The sequence below is a fragment of the Protomyctophum parallelum genome, assembly GCF_964188405.1.
Source record: "Protomyctophum parallelum genome assembly, chromosome: 10".
Classification (NCBI taxonomy): Eukaryota; Metazoa; Chordata; class Actinopteri; order Myctophiformes; family Myctophidae; genus Protomyctophum; species Protomyctophum parallelum.
Window position 1 is genome coordinate 3,353,896 of NC_139704.1, and position 14,468 is coordinate 3,368,363.

At 41.3% G+C, this 14,468-nt stretch overlaps 1 long non-coding RNA gene across 1 annotated transcript; it reads left to right on the forward strand.

The window, feature by feature from the left end:
- Positions 1-11,517: 11,517 nt before the first annotated feature.
- LOC310865643 lies at positions 11,518-14,243 on the forward strand. Its single transcript, XR_014569845.1, has 3 exons — positions 11,518-13,789; positions 13,914-14,109; positions 14,195-14,243. It is a non-coding gene; the product is annotated as an uncharacterized lncRNA (long non-coding RNA).
- Positions 14,244-14,468: the final 225 nt, after the last annotated feature.

The following is a 14,468-nucleotide window of genomic DNA, read 5'->3' on the forward strand; positions in this document are numbered from 1 at the left end:
AAGTACAAAGTACTCAGTATACAGAACGTTACATTTCTTCTCAAGTTCTCAAATGTATGCAACGTATACAAATGTTTAGGACAAAGCAGATCTAGGTCACAATGCATCACAATATGACGCATTGTGAGCTTGTAGATCTGCTATTTTCAAATGGACAAATATAAAGGGCTGAAGAGTTAATGCATGTTTTGTATTAGTAATGATCACAATCTACAAAATAACTGTAGTAAGTAAAGTTATCAACTTTTTGTAGTGGAGTAAAAGTACAATATTTCCCTCTGAGATGTAATGGGGTAGAAGTAAAAGTAGGATTTTGGACCAATTTTATTTGGAAATTATCCTGTAAAGTAAGAAAATCCTCAAAAGTGTCTTTAAGTACAGTACGGTAAATGTACGTAGTATAAGTATAAGTACAGTACAGTACAGTACAGTACAGTAATACTTTGCTGCCTGCAGCTCAGGAGCAGGACTGATTATACTTTTTCGTACAATGGTGTCGTGTACTGAAAATATCTGATCTACAAGCTCACAGACCGTTGCAGGTGCAAGAGCTTATAGATCTTCCCTTAGATATCCATATATGGAGCTGAACAGCTGACCTGACATTCCATGTTGATCTGACGTCATCAAACTCTGTACACTCAAGACACACTCCATATATGGCCAGACCTCATCAAACCCTGTACACTCAAGACACACTCCATATATGGCCAGTACAGAATAGTACTTAAATTCACTTTTGAGGATTTTCTTACTTTACAGGAGTATATTTCCAAATTTCAGCCTACTTTTACTTAAATATTGTACTTTTACTCCACTACAATAATTTGACTATATAGATACTCTGTAGACTAGATCTAGATTATTATTACAAAACATACACTACACTAAACTAAACCTTTCGGCCATTTGAAATTAGCCGATCTACAAGCTCACAATGCGTCGCTGACATTGTACTGAATGACATCCTTTTGTGTGATAGCTAACATTGTACTACTTTAATATTGATTGTGTATACATTGTACTAGTTTAATAGTGATTGTGTATACATTGGAGTACAAGTTTTATCTGAACAGCAGAACATATTTGACTCACCTAAGTACCTGTAATAAGTAGCAGGCCCGCCTGGCCCTGTTTATTTAGCAGGCCCGCCTGGCCTAACCTGAGAACAGAATGAAGAGTTGGAGTTATAATAGAAAGGCTCAACTGAGACCAGCAATACATAAAGAATGACCTTACATTTTGTACACAGTATTTGAAGTACCAGTAAGATGCCTGAGAAGCCGTGCTGAAACAACAGAGCTTCTTAATACGGCACGGTTGAGAACCAGGAGTTAAATTATTAATCTGGTGTCAGTGAGTTCAGATGTAGAGTTGCTGGCCGGCTCATACAGCTCTTTCTCAAAACATTAGAATAGTGTAAAAGTAAATTTTCTTCCCTAATCTATCTATAAATGCACCAAGTCTCTGTACGTCTGTCTGTGTGTAATCCTGTAACTCAAGAACCGTTCGCCCCACCGACTTCAAATTCGTTATGGAAGCCCAGGTTTGCTTTAGGGACATTTTTCGATTAGTGGTCTCGTAAAATATTCTAATATTTTGAGATAAGATATTTTGCTTTTCATGAGCTGTATGCCATAATCATCAAGATTAAAGGTTTTAAATACTTGACCTGAAATGAGAATATATGAAAGTTAAAGTTATAAAGTTATATGGGCTTAATATTGATGAAATCAGGGATCTCCATATATGGGCAAATTAGGGATTGTATTAGCACATCGTCTGGGAATGCCCATAATAAGGCAAAGGCAAAAGAAAAGAAAAAAGGTCCAAATATTATATGGACCTTTTTTTCTTTTACGTTTTCGGGCCGGGTAGGGTGTAAAATGTGTGCTAGTTATTAAGGCCAGACGGGGCCTCGGGCCACCCCAGTTAGGCAGAGCCAGACCTTAATTCCCGGCCCTGTTTTTTTTTTTTTTTTTTTAGAGGCTTACGCCTTTATTGATTTTTTAAGGGATAGAAAGTAGGCTGACAGGAAACACGAGAGAGATGGGGGGATGACATGCGGTAAAGGCCGTGTCGGGTCCGGGAGTCGAACCCGCGGCACACCGCGACTGGATCACCAGTCCGGTGCCCAGACCGTTACGCTACGGCCTGGGCCTATTCCCGGCCCTGTTGAGAACTCTATTCTTCGCCATCACTACTAGCCACTGGTCGGATTTCCCCACTTGATTGTTACCGTTGTATGTCTGCAGCTTGACTCTGTTTACAAAGACATGACTGGTAGAGGTTACTTTTTGAAAGACGTTTTCAAAAGCAGCCTCATCAGTGTCTGAGTTGTGCCAGTGCTTTAATTGAATTGACTGTGCGTTGTGACCCAGCATGACCTCAGTGTTTTTTTGGAAGACAGCTCCGGTGGTCACCTCACCAGACTATGAATGAGCCTTAACGGACTGACAGGAAATGTAGCGTTTCATAACATGTATATACATAATATGTAAGCGTGACCTTCGGTTGTAGTCATTCATGTGTGCATTTAATGTAGTAGTTGTTAGTCATTCTGTGTACAGTATATGTGATGTACTAGTAAGTTGTTAGTACTCAGTAGTCATGTGTGTACATACGTACCTTAACAACAATAATAAAAACACCAAAAAATCCAATACCACGACACACATATTTCATCTGGACATTCATCTAGAGAGACAGTAAAATAATAATGGTTAATGATCTGCTAACTGTTAAAAGTCCACAGCAAGTAGCTAGAGTTCAGTATAAATCCAAACACAGGTTTCATTATTAGTTTCAAATAAGAGAGAATGTGTTGAAATAACAGATTAAATTAAGACATTTTTGAATGTCCGCATACGATATACGTCTGCTCCCCGTCCTCTTTATTTCAACCTAATAAACAACGTTTCGTGTGCATATTTGGCTGCGAGGTCCATGCATATGTCAAATAAACCTTGTACAAGGGCTCCTGAGCCCTGTTAGGGTCTTCAAGGTGTTTTTATTGACCAGTAGGATCCTGTAGACTAGAGGAATCTTGTATATCTGCTATTTTTGAATCATTAAAGCATAAAAATAACGGTTGAAGTGGTTAAATTCTAAAATGACACAGCTTTCCTGATCTTAATGGGCCTACCTGTCGATCTGTAGCACTCTAGTCCAGTCGAGTGGTATAGGTAGGAGTATGGGTAGCTGTAGGACAGAACTGCCACAGCCAGCATGGAGATCACGCAGATCAGAAAACACAGCTTCATCTGGTAACAGTAATAATGATGAACACTTGAATTATGTTAACAATAGGCTACTGCAAAAAATAATTACATTCATGTTGTTTAACAAATCTACAGAAAACTGTTTTGATTTTGTCACATAAAGCAAGTAGCAAGTAGTATAGGCGTAGTTGTCGCATTTACTATGAAATCGTAAATTTTTGTCAGTCAGTGAGACACGAAAAGGAACCAGTTTCCAAGTGATTCGTGCTGTACATGCTCATCAAGGGTGCACACTTGTTGGCTTGTGTATGGACAAACAAACTACAAACTTTATGTGGCCAGGTGGAGTTGAGCCTCAGGAGCCACCATAGGGACAGTCCACTTCCTCATTGACAATCAGGTGACTATTTAAAGGCCCTGTAATCTGCCAAACATCAGATGTTTGGTGAACGCTGCCGAGGGTCTCGAGACCTGGGTCTGCTGCTGGGTTTTTATTTATACTAGTGCCAGGGTGAGTAACATGTCTCAAGACTGTTTTAACCGTGTTTCATTATTTATCTAAATGTAGCTGTTACCATTCAGGTCTATGTTAATTCCTTATGAATCTAAACATTATCTGTCATCATTCAGCTGGCTAGCTGTGCTGACCTCTTTCATGTGGCAGGAGGGAATGTGTGAGCACACATGGACATTCCAAGGTTTACAATCAAACAATTTGTTACAATTATTTTTTTAGTTTATATTTATATTGTGTACTAAATGTATGTTGTTCCCACTCCTTTAGATCTATTTGATTATTTGAGACATTTATTTTACTGTGTGAATCAATTAAGTTTTGTCTTTTGTTTGTTTCCCCCAATGCTGAGTGTATTGCCCATCCAGAGTCAGGGAGCCAAGTGGTGTAGCTGACCTACTGAAGGGGTTCACAATAGGTCTCACTGTAGTCCACAGCCCAGGTTTGTTAATGTGAATGCGTGCACCTCTTTTTCCACGGTGGCGCTCCTTCATCCTTTTGTATGCTGTTTGCTGTGTGTGCTGTGCTCTTCGGTGGTTATAGTGGTGTAGCCTATTCTGTAGTGATGTATATTTTGATAGCTTATGCCTTAACACATGTCATAATTGTACACATAATACTTCAGCCTATATGGTTCAAACGCAGAGATCCCTGAGTGAAGAGGTCACTAAATAAGCCTAGAGACAGCTGTTACTAAACTATTGCTATTTCAGTTAACTTGCTCAACAGTGAAGATCCCTCGAGAAGATAGAGTTATTTATTAGGCGACCTGAGAAAACAGAGCTTTTATTAGGGTGCAATTAACTCCACAGGGGTCTGTGTGAACTTTTAAATCTTGGTTGCAATCTATGGTTAGTTTCAGCTGTCAGAACTCATCTCTGAGTCAAACCTAGCCCTCCAAGCAGAACCCAATGGTACTGAAGTTTCTGACATTTTTGACGACACAGACCATGGGGTCCTGTTGCAGCAGTATCCGCACACCGGGAGGCGGTACAATAAACGGTAAACAAACAAGAAGAAATAAAGCGACCAAATCGGTCAAACAAATACTTAACGGCTTCCGCGCCACAGGAGATATTCGCAGCGGTTTGTATAGGTACTTATAGTTCACGATTTCAGAAGCCCTCAAAGGAAAACAGGCCGTCAAACGGCACAGATACGATGTTAGTGAGCATATTTATTTCCGCGTTCCAAAATTCCCATACGAAAATATAGTTATGAACAGGGACCCTACAATAAAGCGACATCGAAATTTCAGAAAAGCTTTATGGAGGGTTCCAAGAGGGGCTAGGTCAAACCATGTACTCTGTTTGTCTGTCATGAATACAACATATCCTTGCCAAATATGCATCTAGAGCTAAGAATACAGTCTAATTATTTCATTACATGTGGTAAACAATGTCCTGTATATTTGATATGGTACATATATTTCATTCTTATTGGTGACATAATAGTTACATGTGTCATTTGTTGTTAGTCCCTGTTCAGGCTCCTGCGTGTCACTCAGCCCTGATTCACTGATTGGTCAAGTAAAGCAATGACACTTTAGTTCCCACCTCCCATGTGAGGAGGAGGAGGGAGTTTTAAGTTTCTACAGTAGGCCTATAAAGACGATACGCTTCTGTTTATACGATGTGACATACAGATACTAGTTGATTCGAATGGACTTTGTCGTGTGTGTCTCCATTTTCTCGTGGGCCGTTGATCCTACGGCCTTGTAAGCTGAGTTTGTCTATCAATAAACTGCGATACAACATTAGACTGAAAGAAAACTTCTCTGCCTGTTTCATTGAGAGGGTGGCCACACCGTTGTCCTGACTCCTGTATGCACAGAGCCGTCGATCCAGATTCATCAGTAGCTTAGCTTTCCCCTAAAAGTGGTTGTTGCCCACTGGCAGCTGACTCTGTTTTTTAAGCTTTTATATTGTAGTATTTGATCTTTACCTGGTTCCTACGAGCTGTGACTGCAATGTGTGATTTTAATTAGTTAATCAATTCAGTATGTATGCCAGTATTTGTAGTTTTTAACAGTCTGTGTTCCACTAATACATGTATTTGGGGGAAGTTCATATCTCATGTCTCATTGTGTGAATTTGTTTGTGGGGAACCCAATTTAGAGTATTCACCTATCCCTTCTATTCCTTGATACCTCAAGGTGGTGTAGTCGTACAATTTGAATGTCTAAGCGTAAATTCCTTGCCGCACCTGGTTACATTTATTTATTCAAGAAAACAGTAAATTAATCTCTCTCTCTCTCTCTCTCTCTCTCTCACCGTAGCTCTGCCGTGGAGTCTAAAACGATCAAAATGGGGTTCAGGTCTTTAAATGTTTTCTTGGAAACACACATGTAACCACTGATTTGGACCAAAACAATAAAGGATTTCACTGTGTCAATAAGGAAAGAAATAACGGTAGTGGGTCGCACACACCAAGACTTCAGTTCAGCGAAGTTATGGATGAAAAGGAAATCATCTGACTGCAACCGGACCAATGTTAAAAGCTGCCGTGGGACTCAACCATTATGACGGAGTATACATTGGGGTCCGTATATATATATATACAGACATGGAATATGACGTCCCCTAGCGGCGGGGTCCGTTTATATACGGACATGGGAAAGAAATAATTAACCCATTCTGACCTGAGATCAGATTCATATGAGGTTTCCGCCGGACACACACACTGGTCTGATGAACCCATTCTGACCTGAGATCAGATTCATATGAGGTTTCCGCTGGACACACACTGGGTCTGATGAACCCATTCTGACCTGAGATCAGATTCATACGAGGTTTCCGCCGGACACACACTGGTCTGATGAACCAATGCTGACCTGAGATCAGATTCTGAAAATGTCAGTTGTTCTTCGATTTTTCAAAAAATAGCAGACCTACAAGCTCGTATCGCGCCACTCGGTGGCGCGATATGAGCTTGTAGATCTGCTATTTTTCAATAGATAAAGCATAACATGATGCCAACACCAAAATGGGTGCCCGGTCAGAATGGGTTAAGTAAAAGTATCAATACTGCAATATAGAAATACTCTGTTACAAGTAAAAGTCCAGAACTCAGAATGAGTAAAAGTATCAACATCAAAATGTACTTAAAGTAAAAGTAGGCTACTCATTGTGCAGAACTTTGTCCCATTTCAAGTTTTCAAATGTATAGAAAATTAGAAATCTTTTTGAAAATACCAGATCTGCAAGCTCACAATATACGTTTGCGTTGCACATTGTCAGCTTGTAGATCGGCTAAGTTTTTTAATAAATGTAGTGGAGTTAAAAGTACAATATTTGGAAGTAGTGGAGTACAAGTAAAAGTATTGGAAATTGGAATGACTCAAGTAAAGTACAAAATTACCTCAAAATTGTGCAGTACAGTACTTAAGTAAATGTTAGGCATGCTAAAGTCATATAGCCTATCATATTAAAGTGATCATAAAATGGACTCACCGTTTCAAAGCTGTTATCCTGTTGGCTCGTTGCTTCTGAAATGAATCTAACTCAGAACCTGAAAATAGAATGAGGAATTGGACTTATATCCACTCAACAGAGCTAAAATGTGACCTTACCCAGGATTCTGCGACGGTCACTGATATGTGAGTCATACTGTAACAGATTAAAGGTTTGATATAGAAAACGTGATGTTCTCCAAGATGAGATGTGCTTCAACAGTTGCTCAAAAGACACACACGCACGCACGCACGCACACACACACACACACACACACACACACACACACACACACACACACACACACACACACACACACAGAGAGAGAAAGAATGCTTTGAGTCACAAATGTGTCCTTGGGCTTGTCTGGCATTTTTTTCCTTCTCTTTTACACATCTTTATAATGTTCTCATTTTAATCACAAGACCCAATTACTGAATGTCAAGTCTCCAGGTGTTCTGTATGACACTGATTTACTATGTCACTGACTGTATGGCACATTAGGAGTCCAACTAGTACCCCTTCCCTCCCGGAGGGCTTCCCTCTCGCTCTAGCCCTCTCTCCTGCGCCGTATGCAATATGTACAGTTACAGCCCTGACGCCTTTGCGGCTTCGGACGTGTGTAACAAGTGCAGTGTGTTTGCGGTGCTGGAGGAGAGGCTCAGCGAGTTGGAAGCAATCCTAGCTAGCGGTGCAAACGTTAGCTTAGCCCGAGCTCACACACAACCACGGGGAGCCCACCACCATTCACGGTTGAGGGGCATTTCATCGCCATCGCCGGCTGGTCGGGGCTCCCACAAACAGGACGGCTGGGCCAAGGTGGCTGCTACTGGTCGAAAGCGTGGAAGTAAACAAAAGCACACGGGACACCAACCACTTCACGTTTCAAACAGTTTTTTCCCCACTCACTGCTATACCCGTTGAGTCTGACAGTGAGATTTCAGTTCCACTTGATGGCCCGCAACGCAAGCGGCGGCGCGTCATTACCCAGCTAGCATTGCCCCGCTAGGTACCGCCTCCCGCCGTCGGGAGCCGGGCGCCGCGCGCCCGGCGCGCGTGGAATTCCCCAGGCGGTCTTCACGTCAGTCACTGTCACTCAGTAGATTTTCATTCCTGATGCACAGATCTGTGCATTTACAGCCCTCGTGACGCTCTCCTGAGGCTTGCCCCCCCCGCCCCTCTCTCTCTCTCTCTCTCTCTCTCTCTCTCTCTCTCTCTCTCTCTCTCTCTGACAAGGATGTGTTGCGCATCGTATGTATAAATAAATCAATAATAATAATATTATATTTTGTAGGATTATTATTATTAAGATTATTTTTTAACTATTATTGAATAAAATTAAGTGGATTCTTGCGGCATTGAGAAATGCCTGCTGCCTCTTAAGGTTACATTATATCCTTATACTACAAACTTATACATCTTTGGGTCTTCCTGAATCTTATGTCATATTATATGGTACATAACTATGCAAGGACTAACCCACAAGACAATACAGTACAAGAGGAAATATCAGGATTCCACTAGAAGGCTGAAACTAACTTGATATACCTGACATATTACATTCAATCATTCTTGATTTGTATATAGAAGTGTATAATTGTTATTCTCTAAATGTTCTGATGAATTGAAAATGGTGGACCTTTGTAAACAAGTGTCCATGTTTTGTATTGAGTTTTACTTTTGTTTAAATGTAGGCTACTCATTCTGCATAGCTGTTTATAAATCAATACATTGAAACTGGGACTCAACTGATGCAAATTACAGCATTGTTATTCAATTGAGCCATTTACAAGTCACATAAGTTATGCCATAAGTGTTCACTTCATAAAGGTGTGTCAACCCCCTTCATCTGCCAGAGAAATGCCTGCTGCCTCTTAAGGTTACATTATATCCTTATACTACAAACTTATACATCTTTGGGTCTTCCTGAATCTTATGTCATATTATATGGTACATAACTATGCAAGGACTAACCCACAAGACAGTACAGTACAAGAGGAAATATCAGGATTCCACTAGAAGGCTGAAACTAACTTGATATACCTGACATATTACATTCAATCATTCTTGATTTGTATATAGAAGTGTATAATTGTAAGTCTCTAAATGTTCTGATGAATTGGAAATGGTGGACCTTTGTAAACAAGTGTCCATTTTTTGTATTGAGTTTTACTTTTGTTTAAATGTAGGCTACTCATTCTGCATAGCTGTTTATAAATCAATACATTGAAACTGGGACTCAACTGATGCAAATTACAGCATTGTTATTCAATTGAGCCATTTACAAGTCACATAAGTTATGCCATAAGTGTTCACTCCATAAAGGTGTGTCAACCCCCATCCTCTGCCAGAGAAATGCCTGCTGCCTCTTAAGGTTACATTATATCCTTATACTACAAACTTATACATCTTTGGGTCTTCCTGAATCTTATGTCATATTATATGGTACATAACTATGCAAGGACTAACCCACAAGACAGTACAGTACAAGAGGAAATATCAGGATTCCACTAGAAGGCTGAAACTAACTTGATATACCTGACATATTACATTCAATCATTCTTGATTTGTATATAGAAGTGTATAATTGTAAGTCTCTAAATGTTCTGATGAATTGAAAATGGTGGACCTTTGTAAACAAGTGTCCATTTTTTGTATTGAGTTTTACTTTTGTTTAAATGTAGGCTACTCATTCTGCATAGCTGTTTATAAATCAATACATTGAAACTGGGACTCAACTGATGACATATTACATTCAATCATTCTTGATTTGTATATAGAAGTGTATAATTGTAAGTCTCTAAATGTTAACATATGTCACATATATAACCATAAGTGTTCACTAAATGTACTCATTATGCATACTGTTTATACTTGTTTGTGAGTGAGTGAGTGTGGGCGTGACTTGTGAAATGACGCGAGTCAGTTGACCAATGGGGTCCTTCCTAGTACTTCCTGCTTTCTCTCTCTCTCTCATTAGTCTCATAGCATAAATATAGAACTAAGCTATAGGTTGTTTTGTCGTTGTCCTCTGCAGTTTACTGTTTAGTTCATACGATCTGACTTTGATTTGACATTCATCTCCTCGTCGACGTCTTCTCTTCTTGACCACGCTCCCAAGGCTAAAAGGTATGTTTTGACAATCTAGGTTTTTATCCTGTTTTGCAATTGTAATAAATTGTCTGTACACTCTTAAGGAAATAGCTCTTAGCTAACGTTGTAACCCTAAGACAGGGGGATTGTTCCTTTAACTGTGTTGGCGAGTATTGAGATCGAGATAATATACTGTTGTTGTTCTCCACATGGGTACCGGAATTCACATGTTTTATATTTGCGAGTGTGGCAAACTGGTTGTATTAAGGCACAATTAACTTGCTGAACTCTCTCGAAAGTTATTGCTAATGCTAGCATAGCTATATATCTCCATACCATAACAATACAACGTCCAGATAGCTTTTCCGCTTCCGTTTCTCTAGCGTTTGACGCCAGCACTTGTTTACATTCAACAGGAAGAGTGGGCACTACGGAGTGTGGGCTTTTCGATGTAAAAAATGTTATATGTGTTACACAAGTTTGTTAGCAATGTTGATTATGGGTCCCCAGCATGTACTGTAGAAACCCCTGTAGGCTTTTCCCCTGTATGAGTCCTCATGTATTTATTTAGATCACTCTTTTGAATACAGCCCTTGCCCTTTTCCCCTGTGACTCATCATATGTCTTTAGATCAGCCGTTTGACTACAGCCCTTGCCACAAACTGTACACGTAGAGGGCTTTCCCCCTGTGTGAGTCATGTGTTTTTGTAGAATACCAAACTGACTAAAGCCCTATGCACAAACTGTACACATAAAGGGTTTTTCCCCTGTGTGAGTCCTCATGTGTACTGTTAGATGACCCTTTAGACTAAAGCCTGTGCCACAAACTAATTTTCAACTGCTTCTGGTACAATGTTAATGTGTAGTTTCACACTTTTAATCACAATACTTTCTGCTACAGCCTGTCTACCAGTTTCATCGCAGCCTGTCTACCAGTTTCATCGCAGCCCGTTTTCTACGTAGGTGAGTCTATATGGAAACATTATTCTGGTAGTGTTGGGCATGCTAAATAACATACCAAAATGTATAGAGAATTGATTTTGATTGATTGATGTGTTAAAATGGCTGTCTTCAATGGGGGGGGGGGGGGGGGGGTTGCAAAGTAATTCAACTGCTTCTGATGCCATGTTAATGTGTAGTTTCACAGTACTTTCTGCCACAGCCACCCCAGCCAGTTCCATTCCAGAGGACCAGCAGTCAAGGGTTTCACCTCTTTTCTAGAGGTAAATGCATTCATATGGTATACTTACACTGCTGTTTTCTTTTCCAGAACACCACACACCTGCACAATAAATAGAGATGGCTTCTGGAGTCAGTTACTCAAGTCGAAGGAGAAGAATCCGCAAAGCCACTGCAGAGATGTACAGTGAATTGCGGCAGGTTAGAGCCAGACTGGAAAGCAGTGACTGCAATGGACCACAGTTGGATCATCCAATCCAATTCCATTCTGTTCTGAGGGTTCCCCAGGATGTCCTTGCTGGAAGTGTTCAACATGAGGAATTGCAGCAGATAAACCAAGCCACACCTGATCTAAGGGTTCCCCAGGATGTCCTTGCTGGAAGTGTTCAACATGAGGAATTGCAGCAGATAAACCAAGCCACACCTGATCTAAGGGTTCCCCAGGATGTCCTTGCTGGAAGTGTTCAAGCCCCACCTGATTTGAGGGAGCACCAGAACCATGAAGAGCAAGCAGAATCTGACCCAGAAGAGGAAAGGGATGGCGAATGTGAATCTTCTGCCACTTCAGACAGTGACCCAGATGAAGATGATTTCCTGTCTGAGTTGGCAGATTGGGCAATTTAGACCAATGTTCCACATGCCACAGTGAAGAAGTTACTCAAGATTCTTTCAAAACGGATTCCAGGACTGCCTAAAGACCCCAGAACATTGCTTAGAACGAAAACGGTGACCAACATAAAAGCCAGTTCTGGTGGATCATACCACCACCATGGACTTAAAGCTGGCATCGTGACTCGGCTGACTGAATGTCCAGATTTGGCTTCGCTAGACACCATATCCCTACAGATCAACGTTGATGGCCTAAGTTTATTCGAAAGCAACAATGACCAGTTGTGGCCTATTTTAGGACTAATTGAAAAATATGAAGATGGTATCCAGCAGAACAAGGTGCCCTTTGTTATTGGCATCTACTCTGGCGATGCAAAGCCAAAGTCACTCGATTTTTTAGAGGATTTTGTGGAGGAGGCCCGGCAATTGGAAGTTGATGGCATTGTCCATGGTGGGAAGCACTTTGCCGTCAGCATTGCTGCGTTTCTTTGTGACGCCCCTGCAAGAGCCATGATAAAAAATGTGAAGGGCCACTCTGGTTACTATGGCTGTGATAAATGCATACAAAAGGGTGAATACTATGAAAAGAGAGTGATTTTTCCTGACAGACACGCCCCACCCAGGTCAGATGATGACAGACTGGACGAACTCTCTGAGGACACTCATCACCGTGGGGAAACCTCCCTCTCATCGCTCTCCATTGGCATGGTGACACAGTTTCCTCTCGATTACATGCACCAAGTTTGCCTAGGGGTGACAAGGAAGATGCTGTATTTTTGGATGAGAGGACCCGGCCTGAGGACAAAGATTGGAACTGCAAGTGTTAAAGAGCTCTCCTGTGCACTTCTGAACCTACGTCCCTACATTCCATGCGAGTTCAACAGAAAGCCAAGGCGAATGGAGTCATTTGAAAACTGGAAGGCAACAGAGTTCCGAACATTCCTTTTGTACACTGGACCAGTCATTTTGAAGGGGGTCATCCCAGACAACCATTTTTCCCACTTTATGCTCCTCTCAGCAGCCATGACCATCCTGCTCAGTGCGTCTCTGTGTGCCAATGACCAATGGGTGGCATTTGCCAAAGAATTGTTGGATGTCTTTGTGGAGGACTGTGCTGAATTGTACGGCAGAGAGAAGCTGTCTTATAACATGCACACCCTGGTTCATCTCAGTGACGAGGCAAAGAGGTATGGTGCGCTGGATAACATATCTTGTTTCCCCTTTGAAAACTACCTTGGGCAGCTTAGAAGGTATGTGCGGAACGGACAATCTGTTCTTGCTCAAGTCTGTCGCCGACTATCTGAGAAGGAGAGGATTGGTGTTCGACGTGCCACCAAAAAGCCCTGTGCCCTACAAAGGGAGCACTATACTGGACCCATCCCAGCTGGATTTCGAGTACGAAAACAATTTCAAGAATGGCACGCAAGGCATTACACCGTGAAACGGTCACAAGGCGACAACTGTGTCCAGTTGCAAACCAATGAAGTTGTTCTCGTGGAGAATGTTGTCACTGATGCAAACAAAAATGCCTTCATCATCTACAAAAAGTTCAGGAACCAGGGCGATTACTTAAGTGATCCGTTGGAGTCATCAAAGATGGGAATATTTCATCTTACAAATGTGAGGGCTGAGCTGCATTACACACAAGTGACCAACATTTTGAGAAAATACACACTTCTACCATATCGGGATGGATTTGTGGGTTTTCCATTGTTGCACTTGTAAGTCATTTTTTATGCCTTTTTTTTGTCACTTTTTTGGTCAAGATTTTGGAGTTATTTTTAACCTGTTGTGATTAAAACATTTTAATTTAGTTAACCAACTGTATTCCATTTTTCACTTCAGACCATGCCGTTTGCTGTGGTCATGTTCCTGGAGGAAAACAACGTTGCCGTTGTACCACTGTCCTGGTGCACTCAGACAGGGCAGTGTTATTGGCCAACGTATACATCCCAGAACCACATTAACAGAGCAGTGACTGCACAGGAGGAAGCGGCTGACTCCTGGCCTCTGTATTCAGTCAAAGTGTTAAAGACACGAGGTCAGTGTTTTTCTTATGAATGTAATATATTCATTGAAGATTTGTAGTTCAACCCTACTTAATTATGCTTCGTCTAAACTTGTAGACACGGAGGTAGAAGCCAGGCAGTGCCTTCAGCGGGCAGAAGCTGGCTCAGGACATGGACGGCAGAAGGAAACGAAAGTAGGTTAACCCATTCAGGGCGGGAACCCCTTTTGCTGTTTTAAGCATTATGTTATACTTTGTGGTGGACATTTTGAATATATTCTAAATGGGTTAATTAAGCTGGGTCAACAATGGCATGGCATTCCTAAACGTATTATCTTTTCTAGACCAAACACGCGCTACGACTCGGATGAGGACGCCGCACCACCCAGAAA